Source organism: Columba livia, chromosome 13 (genome assembly GCF_036013475.1).
Source record: "Columba livia isolate bColLiv1 breed racing homer chromosome 13, bColLiv1.pat.W.v2, whole genome shotgun sequence".
Taxonomy (NCBI): Eukaryota; Metazoa; Chordata; class Aves; order Columbiformes; family Columbidae; genus Columba; species Columba livia.
This window is the reverse complement of record NC_088614.1, coordinates 1,839,976-1,860,000: the sequence shown is the minus strand read 5'-3', so window position 1 is coordinate 1,860,000 and position 20,025 is coordinate 1,839,976. Positions and strand designations below refer to the sequence as shown.

General features: G+C 39.0%; 1 protein-coding gene across 1 annotated transcript in view; it reads right to left on the bottom strand.

The window, feature by feature from the left end:
* NKD1 (NKD inhibitor of WNT signaling pathway 1) overlaps positions 1–20,025 on the bottom strand; it is a 266,783-nt gene that overhangs the window by 243,229 nt on the left and 3,529 nt on the right. The window contains exon 2 of the mRNA XM_065028627.1: positions 18,810–18,989. The gene's annotated coding sequence lies outside the window, so the exon portion shown is untranslated. The remainder of the gene's footprint in view (positions 1–18,809; positions 18,990–20,025) is intronic.

Below are 20,025 nucleotides of genomic sequence, written 5' to 3'. Positions count from 1 at the left end.
GCACCACAATTCTGATGTGGCAGTGTGGGCTAAATCTCACTTTCTTAAGCAATATAGGTGTTCCCAGGTGTAAATGTTCCATTGAGAGTGACTGGGACATGTGGGCAAATTACAAAATTTCAGTTCACACAACCATTTTCCCGTTTCCTTAGATGCTACATATTGTTTTACTGAACCTGTTTTATTTGTTGAAGTAAGCGGGAACAGTGGTTGTATATACTTAGAAGTTTGAAAAATAGCTAAATATTCTCTCCATTAACGTTGCCCTTGGTAGAGTCACTTTCAAGTCAGAACATATGGAACTTCAGAAAGCAGAAATGTCTTTAGCATGTTAATGCACCGGAATTTTCAAATGCTCACCCTCTATTAATAAAGCTGATACTGAAAATCTTTGTACAATGCATGTGATTCTAATGTGTACTGCATACAATATATGTCACAAGCAATAATGCAATTAAGTCTTACTTCTTTGTAGCGGCACTTAGGGACTATTTGGATTAAATATAAATTTCCTAATCACCACTTCAGTGAAAAGATTTAGCCACTGTTTTGACATGGTGGAGCATATCACAAAGTATCTTGATCCTCACTTACTAGATTTACGTGGCAATGTCTTGGGTAAGCAACCACGATACACACGCATTTGTTATCCTTCTTATTCAGACAACTCCAGAGGGAAATACTATTAGACAGTGAGATTTTGAAAGGTAGAAAGGGAGTAAAGTATCCAGTTAATACTGATTTTCAGTCAGATGTCTAACTGCCCTTTGTAGCTTCAGAAGTGCTCTCATAAATATGGTATTTTACGAAACAATGAAACCTCCTCATCTGAGACACTGGCCCATTCTGGCCAGCATCAAAAAAGGCCACATGAGGGGGTTCAAGAGTGTAATGACAGGGTCAGGGACAGAGGGGAAAAAAGGAATAAGGGGATGGCTGGGAATTTGTCTTCAAAAGGGAAGAAATACAGGCTAACATGGCGAAGATTGTAAAGTCATGCAGAATGTCAATCAGCCTGCTTTTCACCCTTTGCTTTAAACAAAAACATTGTCCCACCCAATAAAATGGAAAGGAAACAAACCTAAGTTCTCCAAAAGCCGCATTTTTTCCACAATAGTGAATTGATCAATACTTACTCCTGACAGTGAAAAATTAAAACTTGGAACCAAAGACAGTAACGTTATTTCATGGAAGTAAATATGTCATCATTTATTTTTAGTACCACTGTACTTAGGGACTTAATAATTGAGAAGCTTCCTTTTTCTATACCTTTTTGTAACCTTTCCCCAAAACCTTCCAGCCTACAGACACGCCTTTAATACCAGCCCCATAAACATAAACTCGTTAGTTTGAAAGCAGATGATCTACCAGCACAAAGCACAGTACAAGTTAACCATGAAAATCCTGACCCTGAACCTCAGCAGGTGCTACAGCTTCCCCTAAATTCTGTGACGGAATTAATGCCCCCAATCTGGACATATCCACATGCATATTAGTCATTACGATAATCAATAACAACTGTATGACACTGCTTTATAGCTTACCATATTTTTGTAGTTATTACAAGAGAGTTTTTAGTGTAATTTTAAAAAATGAAGAAGGAAAATGTCTAGATATTGGCAGGGCACACGTATTTCCTAATCACAAGGCAGCTTGGAAAATAATGTAAAGTTTACATCAGATTTACTTAATCTCTTTCATTTATGAAATAAGTTGGATTGATAAAGGTGAGAGGTGCAGACATAAAGCACTTCAATGGCTGTGAGATCTTTAATGAACAACTGTTCTTAATTTCAATTAATAGTAAGAAAATTGGCAAATATTAAGAAATTAAAAACTGAATCATTCTTAAGACAAAATGAATTTGTGGTCAGTGGCATTTCATGTTTTCAACAGTGACAAAGAGAAAACATATAAATATTGAAAAAGTTTGCAGGTAACGATCGATGGAGAGCTGAACCATAGCAAGAATAGGTCCTGTATAGCCAATGAGAGAACAGATATAAACAAAGCCAAACGTGAGATCATGTATCTGTGAACAAACAGGGGTGGTCATATTTATAGGATGGAGTATTCTGGAAAGCAGTAACTCTGAAAAAGAACCCTAAGGGTCATAAGAGGCAGCAGATAACTTAATAAACGTGGGCTCCCTGGAGGGGTTGAACAGCCGCGGAGATGAGGTTCTCAGGGACATGGTTGGGTTGATGGTTGGAATCGATGATCTTAAAGGCCTTTTCCAACCAGAATGTTTCCATGATTCTATACATGCTTAAAAGCATCGTGGAATTCTGTCTGTTTGGCTGTTTCTTAAAAATAAAGAAACAAATGTGCTTTTACAAGTAAAATCAGTAAAGCTGAAGGTAGGTATGCTTTCCTTAAATAAGGGCAAAACAAGTGAACCCACTGATTTTTCACACCTTCAGCACAGGCCAAGGAGTGTCAGAGTTTGCTGGGAGGTCACAGAACACCTGATACACTCCTCTGTGCTGTTGGGCAGGGTCATCACTACTATATACAGAACTAGAGGGTTCCCTGTTGTCAGGCAGATTATTGTTGAGAATTTCAGGATGCTTAGAGTAGTTAATTAAAGAGAAGCGCTGGGAGCACTGCGAGGCTATAAATTCCTCCCTCATAGCTTATGGGGCTCAGTGCTGGAACTTTCCATATGTCTGTTTTTAACTGGCATAAACTTGTTTTGACCTTAATCAGCATTTTAGACTAACATTACACAGGGAGGAGAGGACAAGAAAAGGAAGGGAAAGGTATTAGTCAAAGAGGCTTGCTTTAAGACATACATAATGGGGAGATCAGCACTCCTGATATATCCATTGCTATGTTAAAAGATACAAAGCAAAGACAACTTGGCATTTTATAATCTAACTGTTCTACAAGAACATAAATTAATACACATTTTGCAATCAAAGCAGCAAGCACTTGAAGAACAGGTTTGTTGTATCTGCAGGCATCAAATTTCATAAAACACATAAATTAACGAGTCTGTAGATTATTAAATGACAGTTGAGATGCCAGCTCTCCTTTTTTTATCATGGAAGATATTCCCAGGATCTGTGACATCTGTGGTGGCTAATCCCCCCTAGAGAAACTGCCATTCAAAGGAATTCACACTGCGGGGAAGCCACCAGCGGCACAATGTCAGCTATGGCTCGCCAAAGCTCTCCTGGATCTTCGGCTGCGGAGCACAACACCAACGAAAAATGACAAGGTTGGTTTCCATATTTGCGTCGCAAAGAATAGCTTTATAAAGCCTGACTTTGAACTGCTTCGCTGGGGTGAAGATTTCCAACTTCTTTCACAGAAAAATCAAAATCCATATGCCACTGTTCTCATCTGGCATCCTGAATGCCTTGCATCCTTCAAGAAATGTTTCCAGTTGCTACCCACACCATTTTCAGAGGATGAATTAAACATGATTTTTTAAAATGTATTAAAATGGGATGATATTACTGTGAAATGTCACTGCAATCTCTCCAAACAAATTGCGTGGTTGACAAATGTATATGTTATTCACAAGAACTTTTCAGAGCAAAATTGACTAAGAACAAGGAATGAGCAAGTCTACTTGCTGTACCACTTCATCTGCAAAGTGTGGTCTTGCTTCCCTTCCTAAGTCACGGTCTGTCTTCCATTCCTGACCTCATTTCTGCTCTTGCTTCCTCTCATAAAACCCTCCAAGTTAAGTCCTTCTTTCATTCGATTTCTGATAATGAGACTATCCTGATCTTTCTCTTTCTATCTTGCGCTTTTGGGTTGCAGATCTGGTACCTGCATCGCCCCGTTCTGACTTCAGCAGATCCAAGATGGGACAGACACTGCGAAGACAACAGGCAAGTGCTCCAGAGCAAACTCTGGCAGTGGAAACAGGACTGCGAAAGAACTCGACTGAATTTGCATTCAACATGTGCCTCTGCTGGAAAGATTTCAAATAGGAAGCTATTTCTGCTGCATTAGTTTTAGAAATAAAACTCCAAAAAGGGACGTGACCTTTAAACATCTCATACAAGGAACTGTAGGGCTCAAACTCATTTATAAGCCAGGACTAAGTCTTTATAGTGGTATGACAGTAACTCCACACATGAAAACATCCAAAATACTTCATTGCTAAAGCATTAATCATACTTTCCACTTGCCTTGAAACACAGCATTCTTTCATCCTGAATAGCATCCCCGAAGTAATACTACATATTTTTACTTTGCTGTTATGATGAGAATAGCAATTACTAACTATGCACATAGTTTCCACTTATTTAGTCTAAATTACTCTTGAAAAAAACCACCACATTTTATACTAGCTTATAAGATATTAAACATATAAATGAGAACTTTCTGTAGCATATTTACCTCTCATATAAGTTAAATCACCCACTATTTTTGTCTGAATTGCAACAATATTCTAGCATTATATCATATCTCACTAGACCTTCGTTCTTTCCTTCAGTACATCAAATAATCCATCAATGAGTGCTTCACCATGCACTGTATAAAATCTAAAATAAAAGCACAATCAATTAGCACTGAGGAGGGAGAAGAAACTTCAACACAATCCCAAAATAATTAAATCATTAAAATAAAGGTTCAAGTGACACCAGAAGAATCATGTTTAAAGAAAGGCCGACATACGTCATTCTAAAAGAATATAAACAATAAAAATAAAGCACTGACACAATTCCTGCTCCCCACAATCATCTAGGAAAGGAGATGCGGAGTCATGGAGTGGTAAACACCATCATAACATCAGAATCACAGCTCAGTCCTCGCAATGTCTTCTGTATTCCCAGATACCATAATAGCTACTTTGGCAATAATCTGTCCCATTACCCTGAATTTGTTAAGCTGTATAACCACAAAACGAATACATCCAATGCCTCTCAGAAATACTAGATGTGTTGAGCACAGTGACAGTCCCAATGAGTGGTCGGTCCCTGAAAGCACCTGTCCTACTGCACGTAAACACACAGCTTGAAAATCGCATTCTGAGCCACTGAAAATAGGATTAGTTAAAGGTACAGGAAAATGTTCCGAGCCATAACATCAGCAAAATGTAAAAATTCTGGTTTGCAGTTAGATGGTAAGATATTTTGGTCAAGGGCCATCTCTCTGTAGGTAGCCAGAACACCTGGAACAACGAAACCTTGACCTCTACAGCAACAAAGCAGCCGCCAGAATACGTCAGACAGTCTTTTAACGTGCTATATTCTCATGTCAATCAAAACAACAAAAAAAATAGGTCTAAGGCTATCCATATCTATAACAAAGGCAGTAAGAGTTGTCACATGAACACCAACAAGCTGCTAATAATGTCTGATAATCACAAGGCATAAGAAATGGTTTATTTTACATGATGGTGGCGATGTTTTCTCTGTGTGATCAATGGGGATACAGATCCGCACAGTAGGTTCTCCTCCCTGTTAAGCAAATGTGTATCTGATTGTGGAACTAAGGCAATGAAATACAGCACTTTGGTTCCACACACAAGCAGTAGTTCCTACACGATCAAATCCGAAATAATTTCAGATATTCTTGCATTTATATCCAAATCTCAATGCTATGCAGTATTGCTGGAAAACCAATTGTGACTTAAATGCTGAACAACACGCTCAGATAAAATCAGCCAAAAAGGAGGCAGCACAACATTGATGTTCCAAGTGGTACAAGCTGTACGCAAAAGCCTTCTAGTTGTCTTCCCAATGTCTTTTAGGTGCACAAAATATGTGTTCATTCTGGCTCTTCCATACTCAACATCAGGCAGCTCCCTAGCAATGGGGTTTTGACCTACTGGTAGTCTTCTAACTTGCCTTCAGGCCAGCAGGTGCAGCAGCCACGTGTCATGACGAGAGCAGCTCAGTGGCCATTTTTCCATGGCAGCCACCACTCCCAACACCATTTCTGCAGCCATGAAGCTCTAGAAGCTGGGCCAGGCAAACTGAGATTTTCCTCCACATTCAAATGCTAAACGCAGTCTGAAGATTTTCAGCAGAGTCACATGCAAATATATAAAGGCAACTTGAAGCAGCAGGAATTAAGCAGCAGGAAAGTCAAGGACAGAGGGAGAAAAGCCTGGTAATACATCCCTGAGAGAGAAAACAAGAGAGCAAGTGCACTTGCGAAAACAAAGGGTCAGGACCTAAAAGCCAATAAATTATTTGCTGCCATATGATCCCAACCATGTCTAGCTAAGTACTGTATGTATTGTCTGTGAATAAGAAACTGCTTTTATGTGTCTTTCCACATAAAAAAATTCTTCTCTTAACAGAAACAACCTGTAGAACTCTAAACAAGTAATAAAGCTCTTATGCTATTAATATCCTGCATTTATGAAGTACCAGTTGTCATCAAGAATACTCAGTGTACCAGGCACTCCCAGAGAAACAGACCCATCGTAAAACATTCAGCAAGTGGTTGCATGATTAGTAAAGCACAGTGAAACATAAATCTGCATTTGACTAAAAATAAATAGGGAAGAAAGAATATAACCATATTCACTATCGACACAAGAAATTCCTACATCTCTCTTTTGGGAGATGTTCTTCCTAAGCACCCATGTGAATGGCCAACAATTTACGTGTTCCAATATATTTAGATAATATATTTCGAAAGAGCAATGTGATTCATCATTGCACCTGCAGCAGATGTAACACAGAACTCATACTGGGAGGTCACTTTAGCATTTTCCTTCAGGAAAAATTCTTTCCTCCAAAAGATCTAATACACTCACTCTAATACAATAATTGAGATATTTTAGGGGCTGCTCAATGGCAGTAGAGCTATCCAGAACTCCCCCTTCTACGCAAACACCACCCAACCTTCCCTCCTGTGCCTTTACATTAACTTGAGCCTTAAACGGTGGCCTCATCAGAAAAATCCTTGTTTGGGGACATCTTTATGGCCTTTCCATCACTTAGAGTGTCTGCAACTGTTCTTGCGAACTGCAGTATCTTGCATTTTGTTAAACCATGTGAGCCTTCTGTAGTCCCAGGGAACCATATTCCTCGGTCAAACAAACAAGAACCATCACTTCTAGGTACACTGACCAGGACAGCTCTACCTAAACAGTCCCCACAAATAAATATCCTCTGCCCAAGAGATAAACAGTGGGACCAACCTGAGGAGGAAGGCTGATGTTATTCAGAAGTACTAACTAGAATCTGTGCTAAAATTAAAAAGGAACGCAACCACCCAGAGGTCCAATATAGTTGCCAAGATTTTTCCCTTTCGTGTGTCCTCTAGAGGAGGAATCAAAACTGAGCTGTAACCAGGAAACCAACATAATAGCATGAACTGAAGTTTCTTTCATCTAAAATGACCCAAAATGCCCTCCTGGAAAGAAAAAAAAAAGGCAAAAAGAAAGCTTGTCTTCCCACACCACTGCTAAATCTCTGGGTTAAAAATCCATGCAAATCTAATGCAATGAAGAAATGTGATGAAAATGAAATTAATGTACTTTTGTACATTTGAGGATTTGGAAGAATCTCCCTTTCTTTTGAACATATGAAATGAAAAGCTCCACAACACCCAGAAGGCTGTGAATAATTATTTTTACTAACAGGACTGCCAGAAATTTTTAAACACTTACTAAGCACAAGATTTCTAGATTAAAAAAAAAAAAAATATTAACTTCTAAGTTTTTTTTCCCCAGATTCCTTTCCTCAACAGGCTTCACATAAAGAACTTATTTCAATTTTCCCCTCTATTAAAAATAAATGACATTAATAAAGCCAAAGAGGAGGCATTTCTAGTCATCTAAATTCTGCGAGGAAGCCTATTTTTGCAGATGGATGTGGCAGTGAACAGTACAAATCATTCACAAGTGTGGCTGCAGCACTTCTGTTTGGGCCTCCCTTGTGAAGTAAATAATAAGCTTCATTGACTTTTTTGACTTACTGGTACACAGGTGTCGCTCAATGGCTTATTTTCACAGCTGATACAAAATACATCTTCACCTTCTTTCTTATGAACTTTCAGTAGCTGAAGCTCTGCATCAGTCAATGGCAAGTCAAGGCTGCGGAGCAGAACTCAGAATAATTTATCATTAAAGCCAAGAGAGAGCTCAAATTCTGTTGGTTGCATTTAATCCTGAAGATTTCTAGAATACAATTGAGTTTTGGATTAATTTTGGCTAAAATACTCGAGGAACTGTGCTAACAAGTAACTGACAACTGTTGGTGAACTACAGCATTCCTGAGAAGGAACAGTGGTCCTGTCTGTTCTGATCGTCTCTCTTGCTGGTCAGTAACTATTTCCATCAACTTCTATCTCTAGAATGTGTTGGCGTGGGCTGTGAAATCCAAGCCTGACATGAGAATTTAAGTACTTTTAAGCTCTGTAAAAGCAGTTCTCTTAGGTGGTATTACCAAACCAGCAGCTCATCCTGCCTGCAAATGCCTTGAACCGCACACTCACAGAACAAGCTTTCTTGCTTTAAGGAAAATAACACAAGGCCTACAGTCAATACATGTTACAATCTGTTTCTAATACAAAGTGGCTTGAAATCTATTAACAGAACCTGACCTTGTTTCAAGGTGTGAAGAATAATGCATTTAACTGAAAAGGTTATTATTTAATTAGCTGCCTGTTGGCTAAGAGAAGTCTTCACATTTACTCACTCCCCAATTCAGCAGCATTAGGAGCACACCCTCACCTCATTAAGCCATATACTTTTTTTTCCTTCGGTTATAAATGTAAAGGCTCCAGGTATCTAGCTGGTTCATGCAGAAATTTGTCAGTGAGTAAGCACAGAAGAATAAAGCAAAACACGTTGTCTGTAGTCAAGAATAGCCCGTGCAACTCCTTGACTATAAAATGAGATGTATAAAACTTGAAGGACATTCAAATCAACTATGCACCTGTGTAAACCAGGTGAAAGCACTGGCACTGGCCGCTGGATTTCAATTCCAAATTCAGCCTAGAAAAACAACTGCTCTGGTTTTTCAAATCAGTTTGTGAAGGTGTATGGATAAGCATCCTCGATGGAATGATACAGTTCTAATGGAAGTCTGAAATGGCCTGAGCAGACTGTTAAACATGTCATTGTGCTAAAGAAATGCTATGTTTTTCTGAAATGCTTTAACACTACAGGGATACGGACAGGACCACGAGTAAGGTAAGGTCAATAAACATTGCTTCCCTTTTGAGAAAGCTGTTTGCTTCTTGTTACCTTCATCTTTAATAAATGCTTGGATTCACTTTATCTGTTATGCTTCTTTTCACAAAATAGTGCTTATTTTAATCACTTTGGTGGGATACCCTATGACGCTTCAGGTAGGAAGGTGTTCAGGCATTGACGAGCAGCTGTACAACATCTGCAGGTTAATTTTAAAGACCAGAGCCATATTTAATCTTTCGATATCCAAAGAATAGGATAAACCAAGAAACAGTTATTTGTGTATCTAGCTTTTTTCCTGTAGTTCTCCTGAACACAGTATTTGCCTAAGTAGGAAATTGTAGTGAAAGCAGAAAATAATCTAAAACCAACTAGCATAAAGCTGCTCTAGTTCACATCCTTTGATTTTTAGCAGATATTATCATTTTTCAGAGCAGGCTGATGTGGCCCCCAGTGAAAATGAGTTTGACACCCCTGGATTAGAGGGAGAAAAAAATAAGTGTAACGAAAGGTTTCCATGAGATGTGGGGTCAGACGATACCTCTCCTGGAACTGTTTTTTCTGGACAGAGCTGCAGCCGTGCTCCTGAAGCGTGCCGGAGCCAACCAGGCTCTGTGATCAGCTGTGCTCCCTCTCCATGCTGGGCCTCTATACCTCTACTCTCGCCATAAATCCTCATCCCGCCACTCCTTGACAAAGTTGATTCAATATGGAGCATCTTAATGGGCTACTGCATAAACACTTGCTTCATATTTATTGAATAGCATGGAAAAATATGAATTAAAACATCTAAACAGTATTTACTTATGTAGGAAACATCATTAAATATTCCAGTACCTGGAAACCATTAAGAATTCCATGTAAGAAATCTCCACGACTGCACCGTAAAATTGCACCCCCTCCTGCCCCAAGACAATAAGAGCAAACGCCATAGCCAGCAGTGCACGTGCAATTCCACTTTTGAATTCTGAACCATGACTCTTGAAGTCATGCTTAACTGCTGTGTTGAGCTGGGGCCAGAGGACCCAAATTAACTATAATTAGTTTTGTCGGCACTGTTTAACCCCAAAGCCGCGTGCCGGTTTGCAGTTGACCATCAGGGGATGAGGTGGGCAGCTGATAAAACAGAAGCTGTTGTAAATCTCAGGTGGAGCGGCTCCTGCTGTTCCTATGGTCACCCAGCAAAATAAAGATGTGGCTGCAACACGGACCAACAAAAAACTCTGCAGAGACTACAGGTGAACAGAGCCCACGTCACCCCTTGCTGCCTCAGTTAGATGGACCCATACAGGACACAAATGCAATTTCATTTGGGTACTGATATTTATAGACACTTAATACCCCTTCACTTCTGCCATCTATGTGTACTCACACCAAAGTACTGATTTCTGTTCCTTTTTGGCCATGAGGTTGGCTTAGCAATAAGCCTCCGGAAAATATAGTTTCATTTTTCACCATGTTGTCTGTTGCTGCACTGGCATTATTCCCTTCCCATGTTTTATATCGCAAATTATGTCAGAATAATAATGAATCGAATCAAAACACAGAATGGCAGTGTTTACCTGATGTGAACATGCCCTGAGAGTGAAATTAGACTTGCTAAAATGCACACGCATAAAACTTTCAGCATTTATATACATCATTTAGTATTCTTAAATATATATATAGAAGTACATATTGTTATTGAAGTGTACTTCAGGACAAAAATGAAACTATGTTCGACCTGCTAAAAGTTGAGTGTTCAACAAAAATTAGTTTTTACATGCTCTTGTACCATTATTTAAGCCTTAATGGGTTTTTGCTACTTTGGCTTAACCCTTCTCCTCAAGCTTTGCTTGCTGCTTTTCTCACAACTGTTACAGAACTTGACAATTTCCAATTATCTGGGAGCTTTTTTTCCCCTGCTTGCTCCATATACAAGGACATACTCAGCTATGGTCCTTCTTCCTAAGCAATTTCTACTTAAAACCTTGCTATTTTCCTCCATTTCTTCCCTGGATAAGTCTGTCAAACAACAACATTTTAAGCATATTACCTGTCACGTTGCAGTGGTTGGTATGTAAACATATATTTGTATTCTTATGGTAACTCAAATGAGTGGTAAATGTAGTCGGGTAGAAGTGAGATCCCAGCACTTCCTAACAACCACAATTGCCTAATTTATAAGAACCTGATGATCTTCCAGCCTCATTTAAGTTATAGTCTCCTTTATTTTTATTCCTTCACACTATTAAAAACCAAGCATATAAATGGGGGGAAGGAACTGAAGCGATCCAAACGATACAGAAACATGTTAAAATGGTATTCATCAGTACTTCAGTTCAATATCCCCCAAACGATCCTCTCATTCACAGTGTCTGTGATGTTACCATCTTTAATCCTTTTGCACATACAGACTAGATTCTATGACATTGTCTTCTGTGTGACAAGAACATGATAAAATAATGTATTTTAGTACGAATTATCATAAAAAATTCATTTTGATTTAAACAGGAAAATAAGCAACCTGATTGGTAATCAAAACATTAGGACATTGTAACTTTAGCTTATTTTATCCTGCAATTCTTCCAAATACTGTTTGTTTATAGCAATAAAAATAAGCATCACAATGAGCTAGATAAGAACCTTTTAGGCTGATTAAATACACCCAGTGCTATTTTATCTTAAAAAAGCCATCAGACTTGCAAAGAAAATACTCATTAGTACTTTGAAAACTATGTTATGCTACACTTGCATTTAATAAGGTAACAATTTACATTTATGCAGTACCTTTTATCCCAAAGCAATTTACAACTTACAGCCAGAGATTATCACTTCATCTCCAGTGAAACTTGGCAACTGTGAAGTGTTGCTCTGTACTATAAAGCAAGAATTCTGGTAGGGAACAATAAATATAAGGTTTCAGTCGAATAAGTATGACTCTTATATTTATGCCTCAAATTAAATCAAGCAAAAGTGTGAGGTTAATTTTCTGAAGTTGCATTGCCATTTTTATCTAGCACCCACTTGCAAAATGAGAAACGGGTTCTATAAAAAGCAGAAAAATGTTTGCACTGCCCCTTATAGATTATTTGAAATAAACATTTCCAGCAATATTGAGGGTCTAGCAAGGACTCTGAAAGTGCCATCTAACTATGGTAACACTGCTTCCTGAACTGCTTCTGATGTACCACTTTGGCAACAGCTCTTAGGAGTAGCTTGAGATCAGGAGCTACATTCAGAAATATCTCTAATGTTCAGATATTTCAATAAAGACAAGGTTTAAGAGAAAACACCTTCTCGCCCAATCAGGCTGTGGAACCACCTGCCACAAGACAGGAAGCACTTCAAGCTTCCAATTATATCGGATCATTCCATCCTCAGCATGCAAGACAAAGTCCTTTGGAGAAATAAACGTTTGACAGCAGGACATAACGATGGTACCACACATTTAACTTGCCTCATGCAACTCTGTGTAAACTTTCACAACCTGTTAAGATAAGCAATTTTTAGCCTTAGTAGTCTCCTTCGGAAACAAGAAGGGAAAGAAGGGTTTACACAAATCTACACAAAAAGTCCATTCCAATTGCAAGACCAGAATCAGGTGCTGTGATTCAGGTCACTTTCTACTAAAATGGGAAACGAGGAAATCACAGCAACGAGAGGGACATCTCCTCAGAACCAGGTGGTGACAGACCCGGACAGATCACTGATCTGATGGATTTCCTTTCATAGCATACAGAAAAATCCTGTGAGATGTGGCCGTATTGTTGTTTTCATGTTTTCAATCAATAGAAAGAATGAGTAAAGCACTAATTGATCATCTACTGTGAAAAGATTTGGAGCAACACTTAAAGCAGCAATGTGAATATCCTGTCAGAGCGAATCATAAAGCACGCATTTCCATATACATCTCAGAGTGAATTCTTCATGCAGTCTGACAAGGCCGTTTTGAATTGATCACGTCCTGTTCTTCTCGGACACTCATGCATAAACACTTGGCACAACAACATTAACGAGCAATGACATTAGGAATTTAGGTCTAACCAAACAGACCGTATCTGAACAGTAACATGCTTGAATCCTTAACTCCTTCCATCACTTCCTTGAGCAAAGGACTGATTTTTTTTCTTTAAAGGTGACAAAAAATTGATCAATTGAGCGGGTTCAGAGAGGAAAACGAAAAAAACCCAGAAGTTTAACCCAAAAGTTCTTAGTAACTTCTACATAGTAATTTCTACAAGATTCATAGCCTGCAACAGATCCTTAATATTTCGATATTGGAATAGTATTATTTCAGTTACATATGATCAGCAATCTAAAGGATCAGTAACCTTGAGGTACACACTGTTTATGCTGCCGTCCTCCAAGATTTCACTCAGAAAACACAGTTGTGGCGGATATCACAGGAGCTATAGAAGTATGCTGCGAATTGTGTGTTCCCTATCTACACCACATCCTTGCTCATCAATACCGCTTGGAAGCTTCAGGAGCTAACGTGCACAACATAAGGAGCACAATTATCTGCCAGCTGGCTCGCTATGGGAAAGTTAAATATATTTCAGGTCTAATTTATGGAAAAATCTGGGAAGTTCTGAAGGTTTTCCAGCAGCAAATGATCCAGGAGGTCATCACAGAGAATCCCAGAGTGTCAGGGGTTGGAAGGGCCCTGGAAAGCTCATGCAGTGCAATCCCCCCATGGAGCAGGAACACCCAGATGAGGTTACACAGGAAGGTGTCCAGGCGGGTTGGAATGTCTGCACAGAAGGAGACTCCACAACCTCCCTGGGCAGCCTGGGCCAGGCTCTGCCACCCTCACCCCCAACAAGTTGCTTCTCATCTTTCAGTGGAACCTCCTGTGTTCCAGTTTGCACCCATTGCCCCTTGTCCTGTCACTGGTTGTCACTGAGAAGAGCCTGGCTCCATCCTCCTGACACTCACCCTTTATATATCTGTAAACATCTACACCAACAAGCAAGATAAAACAGAGATCAACCATCACTGATGCTGTCTGTCTCCCAAAGCCAGGAGTACGTTCCACAGTGATTTAAAGGGTAAGCCCATCCTTACAGATCTTAGAGCCAACGTGGGAAGTTCTCACTTCAACTACACACTCTGGATTGACAGAGGAACATAAGAATATGATACAGATAAATTCACCTCAGCCAAGGTCCCAGCAGGTTAGCAGCCCCTCGGACACTTGCAAGTACCTGCTACTTCTTTTAGTACCTAGATCGGGTACAATCATCAAGGACAAGGCTAAATCAGGTCTTCAATTTAATCTGAACAGCCTTGGCCTAAATTTTCTTCGTTTCTAGGCTGTAGGCTAAAAAGCCAAACCAAACTGAAGCCAAATACCAGTCAAAACATCTTTTTTCCCTTCCGCAATCTGAAAATGCAACTTAACTGTTACTTCAATGTTTCTGTCAAGTAGGAATGAAAACTTCCTCTATTTTCCTTGGTTTTTTTCTTTCCTCCAGAAAAGAAAATTCTGATTACCATTTCAGAACAATAGTTTGACGAAAACTGACATTCCTTAGTGCAGGGGTGTCAAATTCATCTTCACCGGGGGCCACATCAGCCACACAGTTGCCTTCAAAAGGCCAAATGTCATTTTAGGACTGTATAAGTAGGAGCAGTGGGCCCCACTGAGCATGGAAAATGTTGACTTGTGCAAGAATTTGCAGAACAGCATTATACTGATTCTTTTATCCTCACTCTCCTCCCCCGACATGAACACCAGTGTGTGCAGTACAAATTTTTGTCTCTGCACACACTGCTCAACAGAACATGCCAAGCTCAAAAGTATTGCGCCTATTCAAAGCAGTTTGGACTAAAAGGCAATGGAAGGCCAGACCTTTCATTCTTCTTATTGCATGGAGAAAAACAAATGGGCCCCACCAACCTGATCTTCCACACATTATCCTTTGTTTTGTATAGCATATATATGTTTTTGGTAAGTGTATGTGTTTCAACATCATGGTGCAGCTCATGCGGATCTCTGGCAGGTGCAGCCTTTGCAGGAGCATGCACGGGACTGTGGGTGCCCATCACCCCTGCTTTCTGGCCATCGCTTGTGCGGTTCAAAGCACCCCAATGCCACAGCTTCTCAGCCATCTGGATAAAACATTATACAACGAGTTGAGGAGAAGCTGCTGTACGTGTTGTGAATGTGAGGGATGCCAGGCTCCAGCAGATGAAAACCAAAGCTGTCACTAAAATCATACGCAGGGTGGGGACCATGGATTCCATGTGGCCTTCTCCATTTTAAAATTATGTATTTTCTACTGTGAACTGGTGCAGGATTTCTGAAGCAACTAACAGAGCATTAAAAGCTTGAATGCAAACACCTTCAGTAAGATAAAAACAGATTTATCCTACAAAATGTACTTGACTACCTGCTTGAAATTAAAGGTCTTTAAAAAGTAATTGTTCATGGTAATGTCTTGTACCATGTTTAATTGGATAATAAGCAAATAAAAATAGTCTATTATGTACCTTTCCTGGACTTGGACATGACAGATCCGTTTTCCTTTGCATATTACACCACCAAGTGGCCTAATGCTCTTATTTTTTTCTGTTCACTATGTTTCCTCTAGATAAACCACTATACAAAACAAAATAAAATGTAAAAGCTGAATTGCTACCTAAAATAAAAAACTAACCAGAGCATAACCTCAGAGATTCAGCTAGACACTTGGATTAAACTTTCTCCTATTATAGTTTACAAGTCCAAATTTAATACAAGTGTAAATTTGATTATCTATTTCTCCTCTTACAGCAACCTAAAACTTATTAGGATAAGGTCCATTTCCACTTTTATTTGGGTGATACATGTGTCTAATGGAGTAGTCTGCTGCGTCTGCTATGAACACAGGCATTTTCAGGTACTTCATTAAACTTAAAATAGGACATAGCTAACTAAAATATATATTAAAAATTGGTTTAGGACTTCAAACAAAGTCTGGCCATGCAAGTGAATCAAGGACATTCAGAACAGGTTTGTAATACCTTAACTGAATGAGCAAAGCTTGCAGGTGCTTGAAATGAGCAGGACTACACACGAGTGAGGGCAACAGGATCAGACTCAGAATCACTACTAAATATAACTTGGTTACAGCTCCAAAAAATATATCGTTGCATCAATCAGATAAAACTAGAGCTCAAACTTTCCGTATTAATTTTCAGTGTCTAAACGTACCCTGCTACAGGGCCACATGGCTTTATCTGGAAACCTGCTCCACATTTAGACAACATTCAGTTCACTGTTTAAACAACGATGAGCTAGAATTTTTATGTTAAAATAGTGTATTCCTTAAGCTATCTTACTGAGGGTATCTTCTTAAGAGTTAAATACTCCTCCACGCCTGAGGGAGACAGTATGATCAGCATGATTATAGCAACTGCCAATGTTTCAAACGCTGCAGAAGGGCAGTAGCCAGGTTGCATGCAGCACTCACATGGATTTGAGCCTGATATGCACACAAGTGGAGCTGCTTCTCTGCTGCGTGGCTACAAGCGTCCAGCAACCACAGAAGGGAGTCCACTCCATGATAGCTGCTGCCCTAAACAACTCGGAGCAAGCTTCAAGTAGAGGAATATAACTATCTAGCAAAGTAAACAACACAACGGGATGCAGATTTCAATTCTACACACTCAGGTATACAAGTGTGATTTGCGTTCAGAAAGGACACGCTAAATGGAAAGAAGGAGGACAGGGAATGAAGATAAAACAGGCTGGGCTAGAACAGGGCACCACAGGACACAATACTGAAAAAAAGGCTCTGCCAGTGACTTCTCTGCTCCCAAAGGAATTACCTGCTGCTGCTAAGGCAGGCTTCGGTTCCAACTCAGTCACTATTGAGGTTCCTCCCTTCTTCTGCTCCAAATCCTCCACTTGACTAGGGAGAAGCAGTGATGATGGATAAATCCTCTTTCTCCATCCATCTCCACTCATAGGGGAAGCTATGGGGATCCAGCTGAATCCTCTTTACTTTTCTCAACCTGTGCAGCAATAGCAGCCAAGAACCAAGGCCATAAATGCTAAAATTTAATGTAATTTCATGCATGTCTGGCAAAATTTTCGCCTTTTTAGTTCAGAGGTGTGCAACAAGGTATTTCTTCAGGTGCATAAAATCACTTCAAAAGAGAGTTCTTAAAAGAGATATCCACAGGATTTGAACAAGGTCACAGGAAAGATATTTACAAAACACAGACTTACTCAAATACACACACATACACCTCCCTAACAGCATGATCAATATGACTGCTCTACAGATAATATGATAATCATCCATAATTATGACTTATCACAAAGTTTATCGCAGTCTTAAGGATCCTGGGGTAGAAACAAATAATTGTCTATTATCATGAGTAAATGAATGAGGTTTGCTTTTCATAGACAAAATAAGGTGTCATTTCTTCACCACTAATGATTTACAGATGGGAATTACCACGCCCACAATATGCAGCACTTCAGCGCCAAAATAAAAAAGAGAAAATGCATCATAATGATGAGACGGTCTGTTCAAACTAAGGTAAAACTTCCATCTGTCAGGCCATACACGTTAGAAACGACAACATCCCTTTAATATTCACAAAATCAAGAAAATAGTCATAATGAATCCTTCAGCTCATGAATGATTTAAAAGTCTTATTGATAATAATACATAGAATCAGTAAAATATTGCCTACGTTCTTTTCTTCAGCCATACGTGTTTGGATATTTTTAGAAAGGTGTGCTAGTGTAAAATACCTGTCTGTCACAATAACTGTTTACCCCAATGTTTCTGTGTGTGACAGACAAACAGGCTTATGAAAAACTCCCCGTGACTTTAGCATCCAAAGCTTCTATATGATCTACGCTCACGGAAACCTGCTCCTAAAGGTTTTAGCGCACTTATCTCCTGTGCTTTGCAGTGGTCTGTGCCTCCTTCTACCTCTTCCTACTGGACTACACTAGCCATTAAAGCAACTGGGTTCCACCAAGCTTTATATATCTCTGTTAAGAAATTATAATGGTTATGCTATATAAACACTGATTACAGACAAACCCACAAATGACTCTGCTTATTGCATCCTTCTTTGCTCAGCATTTTTAGGAAAAAAACTATGGCAAATTAAATAATTATATTATTTGATGTCTAGTTAAATGAACGTATACCAATATGATCTTACAGTATCCACAGGTCTCAATCCAAGCTCTTTAAGAGATGGAAAAAGGTGTGTGTGAAAATATTTGGACATGTATTTTCAAACATATTCTCCATTAGTGGCAGCAACACGCATTATTGTCTCTCATTCTTAAATGCCAGTTGCTATAGAAACTTGACACTGATTAAGATGAGGAACATGATCCTCAGAAAGTATGCAGTGAACTGCAATTATTAATCCTGCACATTCAACCAACGAGAACGAGACCTTGCATTTCTAATATCAGTGATAAAACTCTTCATGGTCGTACAAATGGCACTTTAGAAATGATGCCCAAACAGACTTTTTCTGAATATCATACAGGGAAACAATGTGACCTGGAGCAGGTTTTCGTATGCTGACAGTTACTGCCAGCTATTTGCTAGCGAAAAGTATTTCAAAGAGCATAGGTAAGAGCTTTCAAAGCAACTATTCAGAAGCAACTGTTGACACAAAGGTTCTTACCCCAGCCCAGCTCTGTTTTTTCGTGTACATAAGCTGCAAGAAATTTCCTTCTTACTCTGTGATGTAGTTCTGGAATCCATTCAGTTGACACCGAAAACATCTCTGTTCACATTAGCAAAACACACGTGCACTTCATGCACTTCGACTTGCAGTCAGGATAAGCATTCTACCATTCTATTGCATTAGCAAAAGTCACATCGCTTCAGCTGACACAGGGATCTTGTCACCAAGCTACCTGTAAAACAAGTAACAATAAAAGCTCTTAGCCTTCCAAGGTGACAACATCATATTTTGAGGCTCAAAGTAACATTGTCTTTTTTGTTGTAATTACTAGAAGCTTCTCTATTTGCATTCCATCAACCAGAGTGTCTTTTGCTCAAAAACAAATAATGCAGGAAGGATAAATTTACTACAAAAAGCCACATATAAAAAGTAATAATCTCTACCATCCACTCCCAAAACAAAGTTCTTGAAACCAAACCCCAGTTTCTGTAACCTTTAGAAGAAACAGAAGACCTCTCATCTATTTAGTCCTGCCACAAGGCCAGATTGCACATTAATTTGGGAATATAAAAGAAATACCTGTTGGTACGGAGTATTAACAGCTAACAGCTTCCTTTTCAAAAATCTGATTTTGTTATGCGGAGAGCGGTGTTTTACAAACTGTATTATAAAGTTTTCATGATACTTCTTATATAGTTCCTTATATAGAAATTTACTATATGATACATCTTAACAGGAATTTTCTATATAATACTTCTGACACAGTTTCTAGATAATTTGCATACAAGTGAATACTGTTATAATTAAATTACACTTTGGTAGACTCATTATCAGTATATAGCACACATCACGCAAAATAAATCTTAAAATAACTAGCAGCTAATTTACTCTGCGTTAAAGCCTATTCATGGAAAACCCCACAATTTCTACACAAACAGAAAATAACGAATGACATGCAGAAGAATTATACAAAGAAACTTCAGGTACATTTTTATTTTCTAGCATGAGTTGCGGACTATTGAAATAAAAGAAATTTGAACACTCCAGTAATCTGACATATTATGGAGGGTCTTGCTGTGTTTGTAATCCAAACACATGCTTCATGAAACAGATTTTTTAAACCTATACAATAAACCTACCAATAGCTACCCTCAACCTTGCTCAAATTTGTCAATGTCAGTGCAACTATACACCAGGAAAACTTTTTTGAAGGGGAAAAGAAACAAGATGTTTGACATCTAATCCCTTGTCTGTTAAAGGTAGTTTGT